Source organism: Apus apus, unplaced genomic scaffold, assembly GCF_020740795.1.
Source record: "Apus apus isolate bApuApu2 unplaced genomic scaffold, bApuApu2.pri.cur manual_scaffold_110_ctg1, whole genome shotgun sequence".
NCBI classification, from domain to species: Eukaryota; Metazoa; Chordata; class Aves; order Apodiformes; family Apodidae; genus Apus; species Apus apus.
Genome location: NW_026248833.1, coordinates 1 through 25452, shown reverse-complemented (window position 1 = coordinate 25452; position 25452 = coordinate 1). Strand labels below are relative to the sequence as shown.

Here is a 25452-nt window from a genome sequence, read left to right as displayed (position 1 = left end):
GGAAAGGCCTGAAGAAGGGTCCTTGTCATCCTGACCTCAGGACCAGGGAAAATCCTGGAGAGGCTCATCCTGAGTGAGCTCACGTGGCAAGTGCAAGGCAGCCATGGGATCAGGCCCAGCCAGCAGGGGTTCAGGACAGGCAGGTCCTGCTTGACTAACCTGATCTCCTTCTATGCTCAGGTGACCCGCCTGCGGGATGAGGGAAGAGCTGTGGACATTGTGTCTCTGGACTTTGGAAAGGCCTTTGACACCATCTCCCGCAGCCTCTCCTCGACAAGCTGGTGGCTCAGGGCACAGACAGCTGCACTCTCTGCTGGGTACAAACCTGGCTGGCTGGCCCAGCCAGAGAGTTGTGGTGAATGGGGCTGGATCCAGCTGGCGGCCAGTCCTGTTCAGTGTCTTGGTGAATGACCTGGATGAGGGGATGGAGGGCTTCCTAAGGAAGTGTGCAGATGACACAAAGCTGGCAGGAAGGGTTGGTTTGCGGGAGGGTAGGAAGGCTCTGCAGAGAGACCTGGACAGACTGGCTGGATGGGCTGAGGCCAATGGGATGAGGTTCAACAAGGCCAAGTGCCGGGTCCTGCACTTTGGTCATAACAACCCCATGCAAAGCCACAGGCTTGGGGAAGAGTGGTTGGGAAGCTCCATGGTGGAGAAGGACCTGGGGGTGCTGGTTGACAGCCGACTGAACATGAGCCAGCAGTGTGCCCAGGTGGCCAAGAAGGCCAAGGGCATCCTGGCTTGTATCAGGGATGGTGTGGCCAGCAGGAGCAGAGAGGTGATGGTGCTCCTGAACTCAGCCCTGGTGAGGCCACAGCTTGAGCACTGGATGCAGTTCTGGGCCCCTCACTGCAAGAAGGATGTCGAGCTGCTGGAGTGTGTCCAGAGGAGCTACCAAGTTGTGAAAGGAGGTTGTAGGGAGCTGGGATTGGCCTCTTCTCTCAAGTGAATAATGACAGGACAAGAGGAAATGGCCTGAAGTTGCACCAGGGGAGGGTTAACATGGATATTAGAAAGAATTTCTTTACTGAAAGAGTGATTGGGCAGTGGAACAGGCTGCCCAGGGAGGTGGTGGAGTCACCATCCCTGGAAGTGCTTATGAGAAACGTAGATACAGTGCTTGGCAACATGATTAAAACAATGAACAGGTAAATTAGGTTATGGCAGGGGGATTTAGGTTACGGTTGGACTTGATGATCTGCAAGGTCCCTTCCAACCAGGATGATTCTATGATTCTATGATTCTATGATTCTAAGGATAGTAAGCTTCTTGTGAGCCCCCTTTGCTGCCCTAAGGATCTTGAACTCCACAATTTCATGGTCTCCACAACCAAGGCTGCCCTTGAGTTTAGCATCCCTCACCAGCCCTTCCTTGCTGGTGAGAACAAGGTCCAGCACAGCACCTCTCTGCCTTGTTTCCTTGATTCTTCAGAAAACTCTGGGATTCAGTCAGAAGAAACCTCACAGAGTTTTACCCAGAGAAGCAGTCAGTCCTTTGCCAGGGGCAGAATCATCCCCAGAATGAGGGCTGGCTGAGAGCTGAGCAACTCAGCAGTGACCCTGAGAAGAAGGCCTGGACATTCAAGGAGTGTCCCAGGAGCCAGTGGTGTGTGCTCAGAGTGATAAGGCCAGTTGCAAATAGGGCAGCAGAGTGACTGCATCATTGGGAAGGGAAGAGCCATGGGTGTCACCTCCCTGGATTGTGTGAGGCCCTTGACGTGGTCCCTCAAAACATCCTTCTCTCTAACCTGGAGAGAGAAGGATTTGATGTGTGGACTGCTCAGGGAATGAGGAATGGGTGAGATGGTCAGATCCAGAGGGCAGTGGTGAATGGCTCAGTGTCCAGATGGAGATGGTGACAAGTGTCCCTCAGGGGTCCGTCCTGGGACCAGTCCTGGTTAATATCTGTATCAATGACCTAGAGAGCTGAGTGGTGCAAGTGACATGGCTGGGGGACAGGATGCCATGCAGAGCAGCTAATTTGGGTTCCTGGACAGCCAAGGACTCAGAGCAAGTGTTAGAAACTTTAATAATGGATCAAAGGAAACAAAGCAGGTCCCTGTCTCAGTTGTAGCGACACAAGTGCAAACATCTTTGCAGGAACAAAACAAGGATGACAATAACAACAGCAGTAATGAGAAATAAAATAAAAACATTAGAAATAAATTAATTATATAAAAAATCATCAAAAAAACCCAACAGCACAGAATACCAGAAGAACAAAAACCAAAAACAAATAAACAAACAAAAACACTGAAATTACATAAAGTGGAATCATTTGTGGAAAGAGGCTTTAAATCTCTCACTCTTGAACAAAGAAGAAATCACTTTCCTGAGAGCATCCTTGAGCTCCTGGTTCCTCATGCTGTAGATGAGGGGGTTCAGTGCTGGAGGCACCACTGAGTACGAAACTGCCAGCACCAGCTCCAGGGATTGGGAGGAAATGGAGGGGGGCTTCAGGTAGGCAAAGATGGCAGTGCTGGTGACCAGGGAGACCATGGCCAGGTGAGGGAGGCAGGTGGAAAAGGCTTTGTGCCTTCCCTGCTGAGAGGGGATCCTCAGCACAGCCCTGAAGATCTGCACATAGGACACCACCATGAAGACAAAACAGCCAAAAGCTAAAAAGAGACTAAAGACAAGAAGCTCAACTTCCCTGAGGTAGGAGTGTGAGCAGGAGAGCTTGAGGATCTGGGGGATTTCACAGAAGAACTGTCCCAGGGCATTGTCCTGGCAGAGGGGCAGTGAAAATGTACTGGCTGTGTGCAGCAGAGCATTGAGAAACCCAGAGGCCCAGGCAGCTGCTGCCATGTGGACACAAGCTCTGCTGCCCAGGAGGGTCCCGTAGTGCAGGGGTCTGCAGATGGCCACGTAGCGGTCATAGCACATGATGGTGAGAAGGAAAAACTCTGCTGAGATGAAGAATGAAAAGAACAAGAGCTGTGCAGCACATGCTGAGTAGGAGATGGCCCTGGTGTCCCAGAGGGAATTGGCCATGGATTTGGGGAGGGTGGTGGAGATGCAGCCCAGGTCGAGGAGGGAGAGGTTGAGCAGGAAGAAGTACATGGGGGTGTGGAGGTGGTGGTCCCAGGCAATGGTGGTGATGATGAGGCCGTTGCCCAGGAGGGCAGCCAGGTAGATGCCCAGGAAGAGCCAGAAGTGCAGGAGCTGCAGCTCCCGCCTGTCTGCGAATGCCAGGAGGAGGAACTGGCTGATGGAGCTGCTGTTGGACATCCCAGCCCTTTCCTCAGGACCTGCGGCCAGAGGAGGAAAGCACACTCACAAGTCAGGACAGCCCTGAGCAAATCTCTTCCCATTCCCTCCCTTCACACCCCAGCCCCTGAAAACGGACATTGACTCTCTCCTTGGTTACAGAACATTCCTCCATCTCCCTGGCTGGAGCTCTGGTCTGTTCTGGCCAGGAGTGCTGTGAGGAGCTGAGCTCCCAAGGAGCTCTCCCTGCTCCACAGCAGGGGGGAGCTGGGAAAAGCATAACAGCTTCAAAAATACCCTCTTTTCCTCATCTGTGATCCACTTGTGCATATTCCTGTAGGAGAACCTCCACGAAACTCCTACAGCTGTGGTGCCACCAGCAGAGCTGGCTGGTCCCAAGCCCTCCAGCCCAGCATGTCCAGAGAAGCTCAGCTGGGCTGGGCCCAGCGGTTTTGCTGCCCTGGCCACAGCTGCCTGAGAGCTCCTGCAGACTGGGTGTCTGAGCTGCACCTTAGACACCCTTGTCCTTAGGGAGCCTGAGGGGAAGGGCAAGGACAGCACAGGCAGCAGGGCCAGATGGAGAAATGCCCCGATGCTCCCAGAGAGGGAGGACAGGCACCCTGAGGTGGCACTTGGACGCTTCTCCTCCGCAGGGATCAAGCTGCTAAGCAGGTGAGTCAGGCTGAGATCCCAGTGCCTTGGAGCCAGGAGCTCTGCTGTGGAGCAGAGGAGACCAAGGGCTTGCTGCGGGGAAGGGACCTGACTGCAGCTGCTCCTGCTGGAAGCTGTCCCCACCTCTCCTCCCTGGCCCTGCTCACAGCCCCATCCCACCATCTCCAAGAGGAGACCAAATCAGCCCTGGGGAGAGCACAGAGCTGAGGGCAGTGCTTCCTGCAGGCAGAGGAAAGGCTAAAGGCACTTTCTCAGGGGCCTTGACAAACCTGCTCCTCTCTCCCTGCAAAGCTGCAGGAGTCTGGGTCTCCTGTCCAAGCCAGCAGCTCCAGGACTGGTTCCTCCCCCCGCACAGAGGGGCATGCAAAGAGACACTCACCATGCCCAGGGCTGTGAAGATGTCTCCTCCAGCAGCTCTCAGCCCTCCTGCCCCTCCTGCCTGCCTTTATCCTCTCTCCCTGCCTGGCTCCTCTCCCCTGCTGCCTGCAGGCAGTGCCCTCAGCCCCTGCTGGGGCTCCTCTCCACAAGGCAGGCTCAGCTGCACACTCCCAACTTTCTGCAGCATTAATGGGTCCCAGGGAGGACCATTACCAGGAAAGGCTGCACAGGGGCTGCTTAGAGCAGGAACCTGGAAGCACTCATGGCAGGCAGGGAAAGGCCATGGCAAGGTGGCTCTGATGAGCAGTGAAGCTGAAGAAACCTCTCCAGAAGCCAGAGTCAGGTGCAAACTCCAGAGTTTCTGGCAGTGTGAAGGGGTCCCACTGAGGGACATCCCTGACAAAGCTGCCTGGGCTCTGGTGAGAGCAGGAACCTGGAGGCCCTGCTGACAGGCAGGCAAAGGCAAGGACAAGATGGCTCTGAGCTGGAGTCAGCCTGGCTGGGGGAGATGATTCCAAGGTCCAAGCCCTGACCCAGAGGCCCTGGGAGAAGAGATCCTGCCCCTCACACGTTGCTCAGGGCTCTGCCCGGGCACTGGGATGGGGGGATGTGCAGTGCCTGGAGCAGGACTAGGAGACACTCTTTCTCAGGCTCACAGGTGTGATGAGGAGCCCATGGAGTCCTGCTGCTCTCATGAGAAGGTGTCTCCTCGTAGGCAGCAGCTGCAGAGAGAAGCTCCACAGCCCAGGAGATCAAGACCTGGGCTGGGGGCTCTCAGCCATGGCTGTGCCCCCAGCTGTCCCCACCACAGCCTGTCCTACAGTGTCTGACTCCTGCAGCTCTTTCCCTGCAGGCTGTGGACATCACCCTGCTTCCCAAACTGGCCACCCGTGGTGATGTCATGGCCATACATCCCATTTAAGGCTCTACTGCCCCATTGTGATGTCATGGCCATACATTCCACACAAAGCCATATGAGGTACTGAGGTCTGAACCAAAGAAGACCTCTAGAGGAACCTCAAAACCCAGCACTATATATATATATGTATATTTTGATGACAATCTCTAAATACCTGGTGCAACACTTACTGTGTAGCTGTAACCAGCAGACAGATCTCTCTTTATTTAGAGGCACACTGCAAGGCCATGAAACCAGACATCTGGCCTTGGGGAGACAGATGTGGTTCAAGCCAAAATAGAGAGAGATACCACCCACCCACCCCCCTTTGGCCCAGCCAGTCACTACACTGGTTTTGAAATGAGTCCCATTGTCTGACTCAAGCCTTCCTGGAAGGACCATCTCCTTCATTCCTTCCATTTAGCAGCCCTTGTACACGTCTCAAGAGAACAGCAGTGGGTTTATTGTCTCAGGTTCTCATGTCCTCTTTATAAGATCACACTAGAGAGACCACAGGTGGCATCCAGGTGGGTCCTGCCTCTCTTGCTGCTGTCTCCTAGCAGGACGTGTCCCCTTCATGGCTGCAGCACCAGCCTTCCCATCTCTCAGGCATCTTGTTCCTTCCCTCAGTCATTTCTTCCATGGCTGAGGTGTGGAACTGATGGGGATCAGAGATCATGTCTCCATACTGTCGTGCTTTGAAAGCCACTTCACTCACAGCTGGTCTTTTGTAGTCATCAAATCATCCCCTGAAGGAGAACATCTGGGCATGTGCTGCTGGCACAGCCTGCACAGACCTCTGGAGCATTTGTGTGTCGCACAGAAGGTCACCAGGATCTGTAACCCCTTGTTATCATAGATCACCTCTGGCACAGCCAGTTCTCTCAGGCACGTGATGTCTCTCTCAAGAGTGGCTGTTCTGCTTCGGCGCCAGTCGATGTCACCCTTGTGGGGGTATCTCTGCCTCACAGCTGAAAGAAGTTGGCTCCACAGGCTGGGAGTTCCTGCCTTACTCCCAACTGCTCTATCAATGCAGCATCTCTGGCCAGGGATCCCAACTGCCTGCCTTCTCTTTCGTCCATGTCATAGATTTCAGCCCCACTATCAAAGCAGCAGAGCAACCAAGGCAGAAGGGGCTCACCTTCATGGAGGGTCAAGTCCTTTCTCATGAGGTGCAGTTCCTTTAGAGAGAAAGGTTGGACAAGGTCATCGTTGTCATCTGCTTGAGAAGGGCCTGCTCCTCCATCTGCTTGAGAAGAATCTTCTCCATCACTCTCTTCCTGGTCCTGTGGAAGCTGTGGAGATTTCAGACAGGGATGAGCTCTGGGACCAGTTGTCTTTGCCTTTCCCTTGATGACAGGATGAACCTTTACTCACTGGATGGAGGGTGAGTGGCCTTGGTCTTTGCAGCAGCAGCAGTGGTGGCAGCAGCCTTGCCTGGGGGGAGTGGCAGTGAGGGGAACAACATCTTACTCTACCATCCACAGAACATTCTAAACATTCAGCAGAAGCATCCCTACTGAAACCTGCCATTCAGATCCAGAGCTGGGAGATTCAGCCCGAGACAAAACACAGAGGTAAAGCTTACCCTGCTATTTCCAACATGGAACTTTCTGTTCACATCACAGCCCTTACTACACACTGCCACCCTATAGATCAGTATCAAAACCCCTGTGAGCACTCAATATCTTCTCACAGGAGAGATGATGGCTTTGGCTACAGTCTTATAAATAAAAAACAATCACATACATAAACCAATCTCATCTACATAAAAGAATCAGCAGAGCAGCTCCACAGAGCAGGATGATCCCAGCTGCACACCACAGGTACAACTGCATCTTGGGGAAAAAGCTGCAGCAGAAACTTTGCAGGAAGTGTCTGTTCAGTTTTCAACCCGTCAGTAGATTCAGCAGAAGTGCAGCCCATTGCTACCTGAGGGATTCCTGCCATCAGAGCTGCATTCTTCAACATTCACCAATGACTTTAGAGCCTGGGCTAAAGATTCAGCCCCACGTGGGGCACCAATAATTGCTGTCACGGTTTGACTCAGGATGGGAATGGAAATGGCCTTTGTCTAGACAGTCTGCACCTGGAAGGACAGCTTTAGAAAGGGCCATTGTCTCATGACCACCAGGCAAAATTTTGTGTTGAGGCTCTGGACTTGGTCTACTGAGCCCTTTGGCCCTGCAAGAGCCCTTGGCCATCTCTACTGCAGACTGTCTTTCAGTGTCTGTGCCTGCAGCAGCCTGGAGACATCCATCTGATTTTCTCATCTAGACCTCACCCTGGCATTTCTGCACCTTCACTGATGTCTTTCTGCTCTCCCTGCTTGTTCACTTAAACAGAGCCAGGGGCTGATCCAGAACCTTCTCCAGTTGACCTGTTGCACCACAAGGCTACACTTCAAGTGATACCTCTTTTTCTTCACCTCCACTCTGAACCTTCCAAGCTGCACTTAGTGCAGCTTTTCTTCGCTTCCCGCTACCAAGAAAAGCTGCATCATCTCTAGAACCTCCATTCAAGCAGTTCCAGGCTACTGCTGTAGTGCCATGAGCTTCCACTTCTCCTCACTAAGAAGCCCAGGTCCCTCAGCCTGTTTGGGTTTGTGCTGAGACCAATGTTGGTAACACAGGGATGTCTGAGTTGCTGCCAAGCCGTGCTGACATGAAGCCAAGGACTTGCCCACCTTCTCACACTGCCCCTGTCCTGCCAGCTGCTGCTCTGCAAGGAGCTGGAGGAGGCAGAGCCAGGACAGCTGACCCAGAGTGGCCACTGGGATGTTCCATGTGATGTCATGTTAGTACTGAAGCTGGGGGGAGTTATCCAGGGGAGTGTGATGGCTGCTCAGGAACTAACTGAGCATCAGTCTGTGGGTGGGAGTGGCTGAACCACAATTTGTTTCCCTCCTGTTTTGTTTCTAATCTCTTTTCTTTGATGGTTTGGTTTTGGATTTTTTATTCTTTTTGGTCATACAAATGTATAATATTTTTAATATTAGGATTAGGATTATATTTTGTGTGAATCATTAGGAAATTCTCAACTCAACCCACAGAAGATCTTTTCTTTTTCCCCCAGTTCTCCTTCCTGTCCCACTGGGAGGAGGCCACGTGAGCAAGGGGCTGTGTCTTGCTGAGTTGCTGGCTGGGGTTAAACCTGAACAGTCCTTTTGATTTGTGGTGCCCAACGTGGGGCTGGAAGGGTTCAGAGAAGGACAGCTCTGATCAGAGCATGGTAAAATGAAGCAGTTATAATTGTTCATTGTACTGGTTTCACAGTCACTGGGCACCGTGTTGGTTGCTTTGCTCTCTGAGCTGTTATGAGAGCTGTGGGATGTCACACCTTCCATGCTTCTGGAGGTGCTGGTGGTCACCTCTGGAGCCTGGCTCAAGGGCATCACTGGGCTGGGCTGTGTGACCCTGATGGTGAGACTGACCTGGGATCCAGAGTCAGCACTGCTGGCACCTCTGTCCTTCAGCTGCAACCTCCTGGAGACTGTTAACAATGATGTTGCCTTTCGTGAAAGGCGTGACGACCTGGTTCAAGAACGGCACGGCGGCCAACCCCAGGCCGCTCGGTCCATCAGCTCACAGACACCAATGTGGTGGATGGCAAATGGCGTTTATTAGTGTTTACCGCGGTGTTTATATGAGTTAGGTCTGTGGTGTCACTTCCGTCTGCTTACATCGTGAACTAAGTGCTATTGGCTATTAGGAGAGGGGCCTTATCTTTCCGTACAGCGCGAAATCTTCCGGCCGCCGGACCCTAACTACCCACACACCCATTATGACGTCACCCACTATGACGTCACAGATTATGACGACATCCATTATGACATCACCCAGTATGAAATCACCAGTTATTATGTCATCCATTATGACGTCACTCATTATGATGTCATCCATTATGACGTCATCCATCATGACATAATCCATTATGACACCAACCATTATGACATCACCAACTATTACATCACCAACTATGACGTCACCATTTATGACATCATCCATTATGACGTCACCCATTAAGATGTCACCCATGATGATATCACCAAGTATGACGTCACTGATTATGACATCATCTATTATGACATCTTCAGTTATGACATCATCCATTATGATGTCATCTATTATGTCATCACCAACTATTACATCACCCCTGATGACATCACCAACTATGACGTCCCCCATTATGACATCACCAACTCTGACGTAAACCATTATGACGTCACCCATTATGACGTCACCAATGATGACCTCACCCATTATGACATCACCTATTGTGACGTCACCCCTTATGACATCATCCATTATAACGCCATCCATGATGACATCACCAATTATTATGTCGTGCATTATGACGTCACCCATTATGACATCATCGATAATGACGTCTTCCAATATGACGTCACCCATTACGATACCTCCAATTATGTCATGCATTATGATGTCTTCCATTATGACATCACCAACTATGACGTCACTCACTATGACATCACCAACTGTGATGTCACCCATTATGACGTTACCTATTATGACATCACCTGTTATGACGTCACCCATTATGACGTCACCCATTGTGACATCAACCATTATGATATCACCCAGTATTATGGCACCCATTATGATGTCACCAAGTATGACATCACCTATTATGACATCACTTATTATGACATCTTCCATTATGACATCACCCATTAGGACGTCATTCATTATGACGTCATTCATTATGATGTCACCAACTAGGACGTCACCCACCATTACATCTCCCAGAGTGATGTCACCCATTATGACGTCATCAATTATGACATCACCCATTATTATGTCACCCATTATGACATCACACATTCTTATGGCACCCATTATGATGTCAACAAGTATGACGTCACCTATTATCATGTCACCCATTATGACGTCACCAAGCATGACATCACCCATTATGACATCAGCTATTATGACATCTTCCATTATGACATTCCGCATTATGACGTCATTAATTATGAAGTCATTGATTAAGACGTCACGAACTATGACGTCACGATTATGACGTCACCCATTATGACGTCACCGACGATGTCGTCACCAATCATTACATCATCCATTATGATGTCACCCATTATGACATCATCCATTAGGACGTCATCCATTATGACGTCACCAACTATGACGTCACTCATTATGACATCACCCCTTCTGATGTCACCCATTATGACATCATCCATTATATCATCACCATGTATGACATCACCCATTATGACATCACCATTTATGACGTCACCCATTATGACATCACCGACTCTGACGTCAACCATTGTGACATCACCCATTATGACTTCACCCATTATGAGTCACCAACTATGTCCTTACAAATTACGACATCACCCATTGTGAATCAATCCATTATGATGGTACCCATTATGACGTCATCAATTATGACATCATCAATTATGACGACATCCGTTATGACATCACCCATTATGACTTCACCAATTATGATGTCATCCATTATGACGTCGCGCATTATGATGTCACCTATCATGAAGTCACGAAGTATGACGTCACCCATTATGACGTCACCCATTATGTCATCACGCATTATGACATCATTTATTTTGAAGTCACACATTATGACGTCATCCATTATGACGACATTCATTATGACATCACCCATTATGACAACACCAGTTATTATGTCGTCCATTATGATATCATCCATTATGACAGCATCCATTATGACGTCACCAATTATGACACCTTCAATTATTATGTCATCCATTACGATGTCTTCCATTATGACATCACCAACTATGACATCACCCTTTATGACATCACCAACTATGACGTCACCCTTTATGACATCATCCATTATGACGTCATCCAATATGACGTCATTCATTATGACGTCACCCATTACGTTACCTCCAATTATGATGTTTTCCATTATGACATCACCAACTATGACGTCACCCTTTATGATATCATCCATCATGACGTCACCCATTATGACATCACCCATTATGACGTCAGCCATTATGACGTCAGCCATTATGACGTCACCCATAACGACATCATCCATTGTGATGTCATCCATTATGATGGTACCCATTATGACGTCACTCATTATGACATCACCCATTATGACGACATCCATTATGACATCACCTATTATGACATCACCCATTATGATATCATCCATTATGATGTCACCCATTATGATGTCACCTATCATGAAGTCACGAAGTATGACGTCACTGATTATGACATCATCATTATGACATCACTCATTATGACATCATCCATTATGACGATTTTCAATGACGTCACCCATTATGACATCACCCATTATGACATCACCCATTATGACATCATCCATTTTGAAGTCACACATTATGACGTCATCCATTATGACGACATTCATTATGATATCACCCATTATGACATAATCCATAATGACATCACCCATTATGACACCACCCATTTTACCCTCAGCCATTCCATTATGACATCATCATACATTATGACGTCACCCATTATGATGTCACCCATTATTATGTCAACAAGTATGACGTCACCCATTATGATGTCACCCATCATGATGTCACCAAGTATGACATCACCGAGTATGACATCATCCTTTATGAGGTCACCCATTATGGCATCACCCATTGTGACTTCACCCATTATGATGTCACCCGTTATGATACCTCCAATTATGATGTCATCCATTATGATGTCTTCCATTATGACATCACCAAGTCTGACATCATCCATTATGACATCACCAACTGTGATGTCACCCTTTATGACATCATCCATTATGACATTACCTATTATGACATTACCAGTTATGACGTCATCCATTATGACGTCACCAATTATGATGACACCCATTATTATATCATCCATTATGACGTCATCCATTATGATACCTCCAATTATGATGTCATCCATTATGACATGACCCATTATGACTTCATCCCTTATGATGTCACCCATTATGATGTCACCAAGTATGACGCCACCCTTTATGACATCAACCATTATGACGTCACCCATTATGAAACTGAGCATTATGATGTCATACATTATGACGTCACCCATTATGATATTAGCAAGTATGACGTCACCCAGTATAATGTCATGTATTATGACATCATCCATTATGACATGACCAACCATGACATCACCCATTATGACATCACCAACTATGACATCATCCATTTTGACATCACCCACTATGGCATCACCCATTATGACATCATCCATTATGACGTCACCTATTATGACGTCACCAACTATAACATCACCTATTGTGGCATCAGCCATTATGACGTCAGCCATTATGATAACTCCAATTATGATGTAATCCATTATGATGTCTTCCATTATGACATCACCATGATGTCACACATTATGACATCACGAAGTGTGATGTCACCCATTATGACATCATCCATTATGACGTCATCCATTATGACGTCACCCACTATGATACCTCCAATTATGATGTAATCCATTATGATGTCTTCCATTATGACATCACCAACTATGACATCACCCATTATGACGTCACCCATTATGACATCACCAACTCTGATGTCACCCATTATGACATCATCCATTATGACGTCACCAACTATGATGTCATCCTTTATGACATAATCAACTATGACGTCACCCATTATGACATCACCAACTATGGTGGCATCCGCTATGACATCACCACTGTGACATCACCCTTTATTACGTCATCCATTATGACATTGATACATCGTAGAATATTTGTTAGTAAATTCAATAGAAATATAGCCTCATAAAAGTTTACTAAAGTAATGAATTTGCTATACTAAGGGTTGCTTTTAAAACAAGGTGCTTTGTGAAACTATCAGTCAACTATGCCAAGCATCCTGGAGGTTGTGATAACATCAAGTCTTCTAAGACCCTGGCAGCTACAGACACACTGATGTGGATTCTGACCCACCTGGGCAATCGACCAGCGGGAGACTGGAGACAGGACCAGGACAGAGACAGGACAAAGACGACAAAGGACTAGAATCAACAAAGACCCCCACAGGAGACCCTCCAGCAGGCATAATTACAAAGATAGCCAATTCCAGGAAATAAAATGACTATGTAAAAGAATTCTGGGGACTCACTGACATGGAACTGAAGATGCATGTTTTTGGTGTATATTAGTCAGGGTGTTTCACTGACTCCTTGGAGCACTCATGGTGGAGAATCCCCAGTGCTGCCCAGCACTGCAATAAAGAATGCCTGCTCAATAACAGCTTGGTTGTTGTTATTGGGTCTTGATCTCGGAATCCTTACCCAGCCGCACCAGCCTCCCACTGCGGTGAGGAGCGTTAGAAAGCAGGGGGGTTTGGAAGCTCCGAATTTTTGTTTCAGTTGGTGTCCCAGATGGGGCTCTTTTCTCTGCTTGGCTGCGGGAACCTCCGAATCGGCGACCCCCTAGGCTGGCCCCAGAGAGTTCTCTGGAGGGACTCGGATTCGGCGGATCCACGTGGGAGCAGACAAGGACCTCTGGTAAGAATAAGGCATTCTTTTGTTTGTTTGTTTGTTTGTTTGTTTGTTTTTGGGACCGGTCAGTTGGAAGGCTGCCTCGTAAGTCGCGGGTCGTAAGAACCCCGCAGGGTGGCGAGAGCACAGTAGAGTGTGCTTTTGGTTCAGCACGCGTGAGCGTGCTTTGGGTACAAGCTCAGTAGAGTTTACGTATTGTTTACATGTCGGCCTGCCCTGGATAACAGAAAGCAAAAAAGCAGAGACCAGGCCAGAGTGAGATCATTGTCTGAGTTACTGCTGAAATCGAGCCTGGTTGGGTTATATCAGTGTGTATATTGTAAGCAAGAAGAGCATTGGAAAATGAATTGTCCCTGATCCTGGCAGAAGCCTCTAGGTCTAAATTAGATCCTATCTGGACAATAGATCAAGATAAGGGCTCAGACTGGCTGGAGGTTGAATTAAATTCCCCAGCAGAACCATGAAGCTGGGAAGGACAGGGTTAATTTTCGGTGAATACAGGAGCTAGTTATGCTGTTCTAAATTCTTGCAAGGAACCTGAAGGAAGAAACAACCAGATTATAGGACACAACACAACCTCGTCAGAATCAGAACATGAGGGTAAGACCAGTGACTGGACAGGTACAGTACCAGACATCAGAACTCCTTGGGCCAGTGCTGCTAGGAGCTTCGTTTGGGTCCTACACAGATCCAATCCTTGCAACCTCACTGAGGCCAAAACATCAAGTTCCTCAGAACCAGCATCTGTGGTGAGCACAAAAGATCTGGGCCAGGACAGAACCAAGGGGAACTGAACTTTTGGGAGGGTCCTGTACCAGCCAATCACAACAACAACAGATACGACAGAGATCCCTAGGGTACTTCCTACTGCTGGGGTTCACTGGCTTCAGGAGTGAGAGACAGTTAAGTTCCCTAGGAGGGGTCCATTTCAAACAGCTGGGATCCATTATCTTATTGCTGTTGGATCTTTTAGCCTCTTTGGCTCTCCATTCATCAATCAGATCCTAAGGGAAAGAGCATGAAAGGGCAGGTTAAAACACACGATCCACACTGGGGAATTATCCAAGGTACAACAGCACACAGCCAAGTCCACAAGCCTGAAGGTGACCAGCCTCCTAACTGCTCAACATGACAAAAATAACATTTCTTCTGCAGAGCTTTCTCCAGGCCCTTCCAATCCCACTGATCAGCTGCTTTTAGCAACCAAGTGAAGTCTCAGGGAGGGAAGAACAAAAGAGAGGTGCCATACTTGGGGACTTATAAACCACTTCTCTCATGTCTAAACAGGGTACAAACAGGACTCATTCAAGATTCCATTGATTCAGTTCACTTCTATGTCAACCATTTGCCCAATAAAGGGCAGGCATGAGGAGGAGCACAATGGGAATATTGATCCATTGTCCCCTAAAAAGCCACTTACACCGAGCAAAGTTATTCCACACGTGAGAAAAGGAAAGTCAGTGCACCATATTCTTCACTACTGAAGACTCACCTTGGATGTTCACATCATATTTGATCAGTTACTGCATTTGAAAACTACAGTGTTCCCCCTCGGCTAGAACCAAAAGACTGGAAAGTCCAGCACAACACAAAGGAAACCCTGATGTCAACGAGTTCATCTGAATTAAACAGCTAAATACAAGGAAACAAAAAAAATATGCAGAAATAGCCACCACAAATCTTACCTGTCTTTTCAGGACCAGGTGTTTTCCCTTCCAGTACTTGAGCATCTAAAGTGCCTGCAATGTGCTAACAATGTCAACAGGATGCACTGCAGTCTCCTGGCTGATTTCTGCAAACCAGCAGCACTTTATGCTAGAACAGACACAGATTCCCCTGCAATAGCCTGTAATTGTTAGTTGTCACCTCCAAGTTTCAGGCAACTCCTTTGGAAAGGATGCACACAAAATGCCCTGCACATGCTGAGGAGGTACCTGCTCTGGCTGTCTGACTTGCAGCCTTTCACCCTTCAGAACTACCCTGACATGTCTGGGAGATGCTGCACACTCCTTGGTGCCATCATCATATAAATACTATTAAAGAAGTTCAGATAGTCTCAACGTTTTCCCACAGCATCAGAAAGCCTCTCAGTGGAGCCATTTTCCTATTTAAAATTCAAGTTTTAATTAGAAAATTAAATTATTCTAATCTACAGAGGGATAAAGTCCTTTCTGAATATTTTAAATGTATTTTTTTAAAGAATAAGCCATTATATAGTTTTAAACTCTTCAAGCTGACTTATCTTTAGTGGTGGCAGGACTGGAAAGCAGCCATACCCAATTATAGGAATATTCCACCAGCTCTGCTGCTACACAAACATCTCCATGAGTGAAGCATGACCTGCCCCATCTTTAAGGAAGATGAATGAATGAGATGCAGGGGGATGTTCCTGAACCCACTCACTGCAAACCTTTTCCCTGGGAAGCATACCTTTGATAGAAATCTCTTGTCCTTGGAAATTATGCAGGTAACGAAGAAGAACTTCCTTCCAGTAGCTCCTGTAGCTGATGAGCCCTAAATCAGACAGAGGACGTTCTGGAGAGCCAACTTTTTCTTCTACTTTAGAAAGCAAATAGCCTGCAAAGGAAAAAAAAAAAACATTTATCCTTCCTAAACTACTCTCTCCTGACTGCTACCCTCTTTAGCACACAGAGAAAGCAGCTAGAATGAAGCCTGCTCAGCCACAACCGTAGATATATTAGATTTATCATGCCTCCAGGATTTCTCTCTCCATACTTACTGAAGTCAATGAGCATCTTGCCATAACCTTGCCTCATGTACTGGGGCATTGTCAGGATACAAGAAACATTATAGCTGAGAAAAGAATCGTTCTCTTAAAAACAAGGAGAGAGAGAGAGGAGAGATTAACAGGTCTTGATCTGTACAAACAATGGGGATATCATCACCCCAGCAGACTGAACAAGCCTGTGCAACTGATACAATACAAGGTGAAAGGAGCAACAGCAGAAAAACCTGCCTAACAACAAGTCACACAATCATCCTTCAGCTACCAACCTGGCTTAGTGTCTTGCTTGATTAGCCATTACATTGGGTGTTTGGTGCACAACTTTAAGCCTAGGATAGCTGGCCATGGAGTTGTGCCTGGGTGTGTATGGATGTTCAACTAACCTTGGAGAAATAACCTATCAGGTGACAGCCAGTGTTGTCTGCTTCTGTCATGACATAGAAGAGGAAGGGTTCAACATCATAATACAGTGTTTTATGGTCCAAGAAAAGTTTTGCCAGCAGACACAGGTTTTGACAGTAGATCTAGAAGCAGGAGAGTAGAATACATCTGTTTATTACAGTGGGACACCCCAAGAGTGGACAAAACCATGGCAAATGACAAGAAAATTCTGAATTATCTGAGAAATGAGGTACAGTCTTTCACACAAAGCAGCTAGGCCAGGAAACAATTCCATTTGTGATGAAACTTGATAAGCCCAGCTTCCTTAAGGGTGGGAATTGACGTCTGTGATATCAATCTCTTAACTCCCCAGATGCCACACCTGTGGTATCTGATAGCACTCGGTGAAGGAAGCAGAAGGTTGGATCTCTGCTTGCTTGCACTGTACTGTGTTAATCCTCTGCTTCAAGGTTATCTCTGGTCACTTGAAAAGCCTCCTCCCAGCTTCCCGCAGTGCAAAATTTAGCATTTGCATTTGTTTCTTTGTTCCTTCCTCTGAAGCCTCCCAAGAGCAGACACAACCAGAGGCAGGACACACATGGTGCTGCTGCCCAGCACTGAATGTGCAGCTGCAGATCCATGTTCTGCCCTTCAACTCAGGGCTAAGGAGGTCACCCTCACCAACAGGAGGCTGGTTCACACACTAACCCCGAGCTGTCCAAGTATCCACAGGGAATGGGAGGTGGGCAGCACAACCCACTGAGGCTGAGCACAGAAATCTTCCCCCTACCCTGCAGTACAGGATCTTGACACACATGTCAAAGCACTGTATGAGCCAAGAGGTGGAACTGCTGGAGCACAACGTGGCTGAGGAATAACCACAAGGAAAACACAGACAAAACTGCAAGTGTGGACAGATCAGACTCTAGTCTTTCTACAACTAGAGGGAGAAAGGGCCACTTGTGTCCTGCTTCTCTACAGGAAAGGAGTGCCCAGCACATCTGAAAGCCACTCCAGACTGGCCTGAGGATGGCAGTTCCTTACCTTGTTCTTCTGCCCATCCACTTCAAACACTGAGATGGAGCCTTTCCGGTAGATTTCATCACCCGGTGGGTGTTTCCAAACACATTTTGCCTACGACAGGAAAACAACGACAGGGGGACGGCGTTTTCAGGGTGGAAAAAATTTACCAGCTCCTGGATATACCAGGAAACACACGGGTCTCCTAAAGCGGAGATAACACCAGGAATGTTTTCAGTGGAGATGCTGATAGCAGGTGTCAGGCAGGGGATCAGCTCTGCCCCAGCCCTCACCATGTGCCTGCGAAGTATTGTCTGGCTCTTCCTGTACTTGAGGCAGAATTCACACATGTAGAGACGGCCCAGGCGAGCATACTCCTCTGGGTAGGGGGGAGTGGTACCAGGTGTCCAGCTCGTAGCGGCCAAACGCGATGGTTTTAATCATGTTGCTGCCTTCTGTGATCTGGCCCTGGAGCCGCAGCTGTTCCTGGGAATGGGAAAAATGGAGGACTATTTAAAAAAAAGCAAAAAAACAAAAACAAACAAAAAAACCACCAAAAAAACAAAACAAAACAAAAACAAGGGAGGTCGGTGGGAAGGTCGTATTTGTTTCCCTCAAGGAAAAGAATTTACTTCAAGTCTGCTAAATTCACAGAATCCCAGACTGGTTTGGGTTGGAAGGGACCTTCAAGATCATCTAGATCCAACCCCCCTGCATGGGCAGGGACACCTCCCACCAGCCCAGGCTGCTCCAAGCCCCATCCAACCTGCCCTTCAACACTGCCAGGGATGGGGCAGCTACAGCTTCCCGGGGCAACCTGGGCCAGGGTCTCACCACCCTCAGAGTAAACAGTTTCCTCCTCATGTATCACCTAAATCTTCCCTCCTCCAATTTTAATCCATCCTCTATTGTCCTCTTACTACACTGACTGTAAAAAGTCATCTTTCAATGTGACCATGTCTAACAGTCCCTCCCACAGACCTCTCCTTGATCAGCCTCAGTCTGAGCCCTGTCCACAAGCAGTAGTTACTGACACCAGGAAATGTCACAAAAATCAGTGCTTGGCAGCATGCCAACACTAGGGTCATCCTCTTCTTGTCACGGAAGCAATGGAAGCTCCTTGCCACTTCAAGCTTATTTCCTAATTTGCAGGAAGAGGATACAGCCTAATGCTCTGCCTCAGATATCCCAGATGCAATTGCTACTGGTAAGCATCAAAGTGCCTTTTGGTTCATCTCTGGAGGTGGAAGGTGGCTTTGCAAAGCACCTACAGAAGCCTCAGCCTCCACTCCACAGTCACTGGCTACTGTCAGGATGGGTTCTGTTGCCAACACTCCTTAGCCATCCTTTCAGCAGGTGAGGCTGTCTTTTCTTTCACTGAAAATAAACACCTGCTACATGGGACTGTTACTAATTATTCCTCCATTCTCACTGCAAAAGCTTCACTCCAGCTGTGTGCTTTCAGCACTCCAATGTTACCCCTACAGCAGCTTTGCTGACTTGGCTGGGCTGGAGCTGCCCTTCTTGCAAACTCTGATTCTACCTGAACAACACCACCCAGGAAGCCTTCACATTCCTAACAAAGACCTTTGATATCAGGTATAATAGGAGTCAGAAGTCTCAGCACGTCCTCAGATGCCCGTGCTTGTGCTCTCCGGAAAAGCTCCAAGTCATACTCACTGGTCAGGTTTTCAAGGAGAGGTTCCCTAGTGTTGCCATAGGTTTGTCTGTGCTCCTGGAGCAATAAAATAACAGGAGATTTTGCTGCCACGATGCTACCAAGCTGTTGGATCTTGCAGCTTTTTTTAGCTGAGAATGTTATAGGATGGCTGGGAAAGCCAAACTCCTGCTTAGTTGTCTCATTCCAGACAGGAGGGCATTCAAAGAATTGAAACAAGAGCTAATGAGGGCACCAGCTTTGGGTGTGCCAGACATAACCAAGCCCTTCTGGCTGTTCTCATATGAAAAGCAAGGGGTGGCTTTGGGAATTCTAGCCCAGAAGCTGGGTCCCTATAAGCGAGCAGTAGCATACATCTCCAAACAACTGGATACAGTTAGTAAAGGATGGCCAGGATGCCTTCGGGCAGTGGCTGCAGTTGTTCTGAATATTCAAGAAGCCTGGAAGTTCACTTTGGGACAAAAGATGGTTGTGCATACTTCCCATGCAGTAACCTCTGTTCTGGGACAAAAAGGGGGGGTATTTGCTCTCACCATCAAGGTTCCTGAAGTACCAAGCAGTCCTAATGGAACAAGGTGATGTTGAAATTACTACATCTGCCATCATTAATCCTGCTTCTTTTCTGAGTGATAAGCAGGAAATGGAAGCCATCACACATGACTGCATAGAGACTATAGAGACAGTGTATGCAAGCAGCTCTGACTTGAAGGAGGAACCACTGGAGGAACTGAATACACTTGGTACACCGACGGGAGCAGTTTTGTAAAAGATGAGTCCGCATGGCAGGATATGCTGTAACCACCAGGGATCGAGTGGTGGAAGCAAAGTCCCTCCCTAAGGATACATCTGCACAGCGAGCTGAAATAATTGCTCTAGTGAGAGCACTGGAGCTTGCTAAAGGTCTAAGAGTGAATATCTGGACAGATTCAAGACACAACTTTGGTGTAGTTCACACTCACGGAGCTATTTGGAAGGAATAAGGAATTTTGACGGCCCTAGGAAAACACATCAAGCATGCTGACATGATTCTGAGACTTTTGGAGGCTGTACAGTTGCCTTCAGCTGTTGCTATTATGCACTGCAAAGGACACCAGAAAGGTAACACTGCCCAGGAGGTGGGAAATAAATTGGCAGACTATGAAAAAAAAAAAGGGCGGCGGAACAAGGTGAGGTATTAAGTCTGATTCCTGAGAAAACTTTGACACTACCTGATTCAGTTAATTATGATGAAAGGGATCTTAAATTAATCAAAGATGTGGAAGCAGAGATTGAATCAACAGGTTGGGCAAAATTGAGAGATAACAGAATAGTGGTTCCTTTCAGGGTGTTATGGAAACTGGTAAAAACAGAGCATGACAAGACACACTGGGGAACTGGAGCTTTGTACAATTCTCTCACAAAACAAATAGTAGCCAGGAATCAGTTTCAAACTGTGAAGAGTATGGTTGATAGATGTGAAATTTGTTTAAAAATAATAATAATAAAAAAAAAAATCCAAAGGTGGAGAATCAAATAAAATTTGGAAGTATTGATAAAGGGAATGTTCCAGGCGAAAATTGGCAGAATTTTCAGAATTCCCTAGAAAGGGCAGGGATATTCAGGCCATTTCAGGATGGCCTGAAGCCTTCCCCTGTAGAATCAACAAGGCCTGAGAAGTCACAAAAAATTTATTAAAAGAAATTATTCCTAGGTTTGGAGTGCCAGAGGTGATCTCCTCTGATAGGGCAACACACATTGTGTCACAAGTGGTTCAGCAAGTTAGTAAATTCTTAGAAATTAATTGGAAATTGTACACAGCTTACTTTTGATAAATACATTTAGGGTGGGATCAAGCTCTCCCTATTGAACTAACAATCAGTAGTTTAAGAATATGGAATGACTACCCTGTTTGTAGGGTGTCTCAGGAATATAACCCAATTAACCTGGCACGGACAAACATACTTATTTTTGCATATACAGAGGAAAAGCTGGCAATGTTTTGGCACTATGAAAGCTTGAACGTAAGTCATGCAAGCTTATCTTGGGGGAAATTAAATGAGATATTGAACCAGTCTCAAGAACTTCGAGAGCATTTAAGGAAGCAGAATAAAACCTTGGCTGAGTCTATCATTAAAACAGTAATAGCCAAAGACAAACTTATTGGTCTGTCTAGTCAAATTGAATCTGAAACTGCCCATCATAGGTGGGATATCTTCTCAGCATAATCATTCTCTGCAGAAAGAAACTGGGATGTTTTAATTCACCCACTTTTGATACTATTGGTGTTTGTGATTATACTGACAGTCATTAATTGCCTTTTATTGCATAAGCTAAAGAAACTGACTTTAAGAATTTGAGCCTTGCCTAAAGTAATGAAATATAATGATCTAGAATCTTTATAAAGGAATTTACAAAGTTTAAAGAAAAGGGGGGATGGATACATCATAGAATATTTGTTAGTAAATTCAATAGAAATACAGCCTCATAAAAGTTTACTAAAGTAATGAATTTGCTATACTAAGGGTTGCTTTTAAAACAAGGTCCTTTGTGAAACTATCAGTCAACTATGCCAAGCATCCTGGAGGTTGTGATAACATCAAGTCTTCTAAGACCCTGGCAGCTACAGACACACTGATGTGGATTCTGACCCACCTGGGCAATCGACCAGCGGGAGACTGGAGACAGGACCAGGACAGAGACAGGACAAAGACGACAAAGGACTAGAATCAACAAAGACCCCCACAGGAGACCCTCGAGCAGGCATAATTACAAAGATAGCCAATTCCAGGAAATAAAATGACTATGTAAAAGAATTCTGGGGACTCACTGACATGGAACTGAAGATGCATGGTTTTGGTGTATATTAGTCAGGGTGTTTCACTGACTCCTTGGAGCACTCATGGTGGAGGATCCCCAGTGCTGCCCAGCACTGCAATAAGGAATGCCTGCTCAATAACAGCCTGGTTGTTGTTATTGGGTCTTGATCTCGGAATCCTTACCCAGCCGCACCAGCCTCCCACTGCGGTGAGGAGTGTTAGAAAGCAGGGGGGTTTGGAAGCTCCAAATTTTTGTTTTAACGTCGCCAACTATGATGTCACTCACTATGATGTCACCAACGATGACGTCACCCACCATGACGTCATCCAGCACCAGGTGACACTGCCCGTGGGGCACTAGCTGGGACCCACAGCCCCTTCCAGCCACTCCAACGTGTCCTGTTTGCCCCTGGCAGCCTTCAGGATTTCCCTGCCTGTGATCTCTGGCTGGTGCAGGTTCAAGCTCGCCTTGCAGACCTGGAAGGAGAGCACAGGAACGATGGCAAAGGCAGCCTGGCTCCCACCACCAGATGCCTGCTGGGGACCTGCCAGCAGTGGCTGCTGGGGCAGGGATGCAGGAGATGATGGGGCTGCAGCTCTGCAGAGCAGCAGCTGACTCCAGGCAGAGGGAAGCTCCATCACCCTGTCCTGCCTCCACCCGTGTCCTCCTTGGCACCCACCTGCTTGGCTCTGACATCGAGCTGCACAGACTGCACCAGGGAGAAATGCCACTTCTCACCCTGCTGCTGAAGCTGCCTCTCCTCCAGGATGTCCTGCTGCTGGAGCAGGGTGGCTCTGCTGGGCTGCTCCAGGCTCTGCTCTCTGCAGGCCCCACGGCTCCTCTGCTGCACCTCCAGCTGCACCAGCTGGACAGGCAGATGTTCCCCAGCAGCTCCAGGACCCACCCGCTGCTCTGGGATGCTGGGCTGGCCCATGGTGCATGTCAACTGGTGCTCTGCCCCTGCTCCCCGGCCTCCTGGCCCTGCCTCCCTGCCCAGGGCAGCTGGCACGGGGGCCCTGTGGGCAGCTCTTGTGGCCCGAGGAGCACGGGGGGGCAGCGGGCAGGGGCCGAGCCCCAGGGGCCCATCCACCCTCGGCTGCCCTGGCCGAGCTGCCCGCCCGGGTCCCCGCGGTGCCACCGGCTGCTGGACGGGTCCCCAGCGCCCGCTGACAACCCTGCCAATGGCCTCCTGGGCTGGGGCCCAGGCTGTGTCCTGCCCGGCTGGGGCAGAGGCTGCAGGGCTGGACAGGACAGGTCTCCAGCTCTGGGCCCTGGGCCGTCTGCCCCGCTCAGCCCAGATGCCCCCAGCAGACGGGACGGGCTGTCGGTCGCTGCTGGACGTGCCCCTGGCAGGGGGTGCAGGGGGCAGAGGGGGCAGCCTGGGGCAGGTGGGGGCAGCTCTGGGGCGCCCAGCTGCAGGTGCCTGCCCAGGGGCTGCTGCCTTGCTGAGGAGCAGTGGCAGGGATGGCTGATGGGCCATCCCCTCCTGCAGGGCCAGCCTGCCCGGCTGCAAGAGGAGCCGAGGAGAGAGGCCGTGGGAGCGGGACCTCTGTGCCCGCAGCCCCCGTGTCCCCGCTGGGACGGCTCCTGTGCCCGGGCTCCCCTCTCCTCCTGCCCTGCTCCTCTTCTGCCGCCTCTGCTGCAGGCCTGGCAGCTCTTTGCTGAGCTGAGAACGGGCCTGCTCCTTCTCCATGGACATCTTGGCTGTCCTCTGCTGGAGACGTGCCACGGGTGTCCAGGGGAGCTGCTGCCTCCTGAGGGAGATGCTCTCCTGGCAGTGGGCACCCCACGGCTTGGCTTCCTTACATACCCCCTGGTCCCCATGCAGACCCATCACAGCGGTGTCCGGGCAACAGGCCCTGCATCACAGAGGCCTGGGGGTGGCTGTGGAGACGCCCACCCCTCACCTGCTGGGACCAGCTGGACCCACCTGCACGGCCCTCAGGTTCCCCAGCAGCAGGGAAGGCGCCCGGCGCGGCCAGGAGCTGCTCCCCTTCCTGCACACAGCGACCTCCTGCCCTTGGGGCGGGAAACCCGCACCTGGAAAAGGGCTCCACAGGAGCAGCTCCTCCTCCTCCCAGCAAGCAGCTCCTCCTCCTCCCAGCAAGCAGGAATCCAGCCGAGTTAGAGACTTCAGGGCTAAACTGGCCAAACCCAGATGGTGCTGAAGAGTAGAACCTGTTCCTGCTGGTCACAAGTGCTGTGTTAATTGATGTTAATGACTGCGGGGAAATGATTTCAATATCATCATGAATTCAGGGAATCACTCTGTATAATCCCGCCCCCCCTCTCAGCCAAGAAACACACGTGTATGTTGAAGTGCACAAACGCGTGTTGCCCTTCCCTGCCGGGCTGTGTCTGCAGGACTGATCCCCAGCCCAAGCAAGAACCCGCTTTAGAGCTGCTCAGGGCTTCGCCGCCATTGGGCGGGAGGGCTGTCAGTCTGTGCCCTGAGGAGCTGCGGGCTGTGATTGGCCGCCAGGGGTCCGGCTCCCGCCCTCCCTGAGGCGCCGCTGCCTGTGATTGGCTGCCCGGGGCTGCCCTGGGCAGGCGGCAGGAGGAGGCGGGAGCGGCAGGAGTCACCACCAGCTCCTCTCCGGGCTGAGACGCCGCAGGTCTCTCCGCCTTTCCTGGAGAAGAAGCTCCGTCAGCTCCTGGCGCCTCCTGACTGACCCCCCTGCCCTTCGAGCTCCTGTCCGGGAGCGGGAGAGGCCTGGGGGGTGTCCTTGGTGCGGGCAGGAGGGTTTGGGGGGCACGGGTCTGGGCTGGGAGGCAGTGGGAGAGCCTGGAGGGCAGGCCTGGGCTGCACTGGAGGGTCTGCACGGGCTGGGTTCCAACCCTCCCTCTCTCTGGTCTGCAGAAGGTCCCTGAGCTGCGGCTGCTCCAGGAGCTCTGCTGCAGCCAGGAGGGCTCTGCTGGAGGCCTGCACAGCAGCAGCAGGTGGGAGATGGCACCAGGGCCTGGGGAAGGAGACCTGGGTCCCCCCTGCCCCTGGGCTGGTCCTGCCCTCAGCAGCTGGACATGCCTGTGAACAGGCCTGTGCCTGGAGAGCTGGGAGGTGGGTGGGCACCAGGAAGCTCCACAGACGGGGGGTCCATCGGTCCCCCCGCTCGTCGCTGGCCTGCAAGGAGCCCTCCCAT

At 49.3% G+C, this 25452-nt stretch overlaps 1 pseudogene; it reads right to left on the bottom strand.

The window, feature by feature from the left end:
* Positions 1-13890: 13890 nt before the first annotated feature.
* On the bottom strand, positions 13891-22630 carry LOC127396156 (histone acetyltransferase KAT7-like; annotated as a pseudogene).
* Between the last annotated feature and the right edge of the window lie 2822 nt (positions 22631-25452).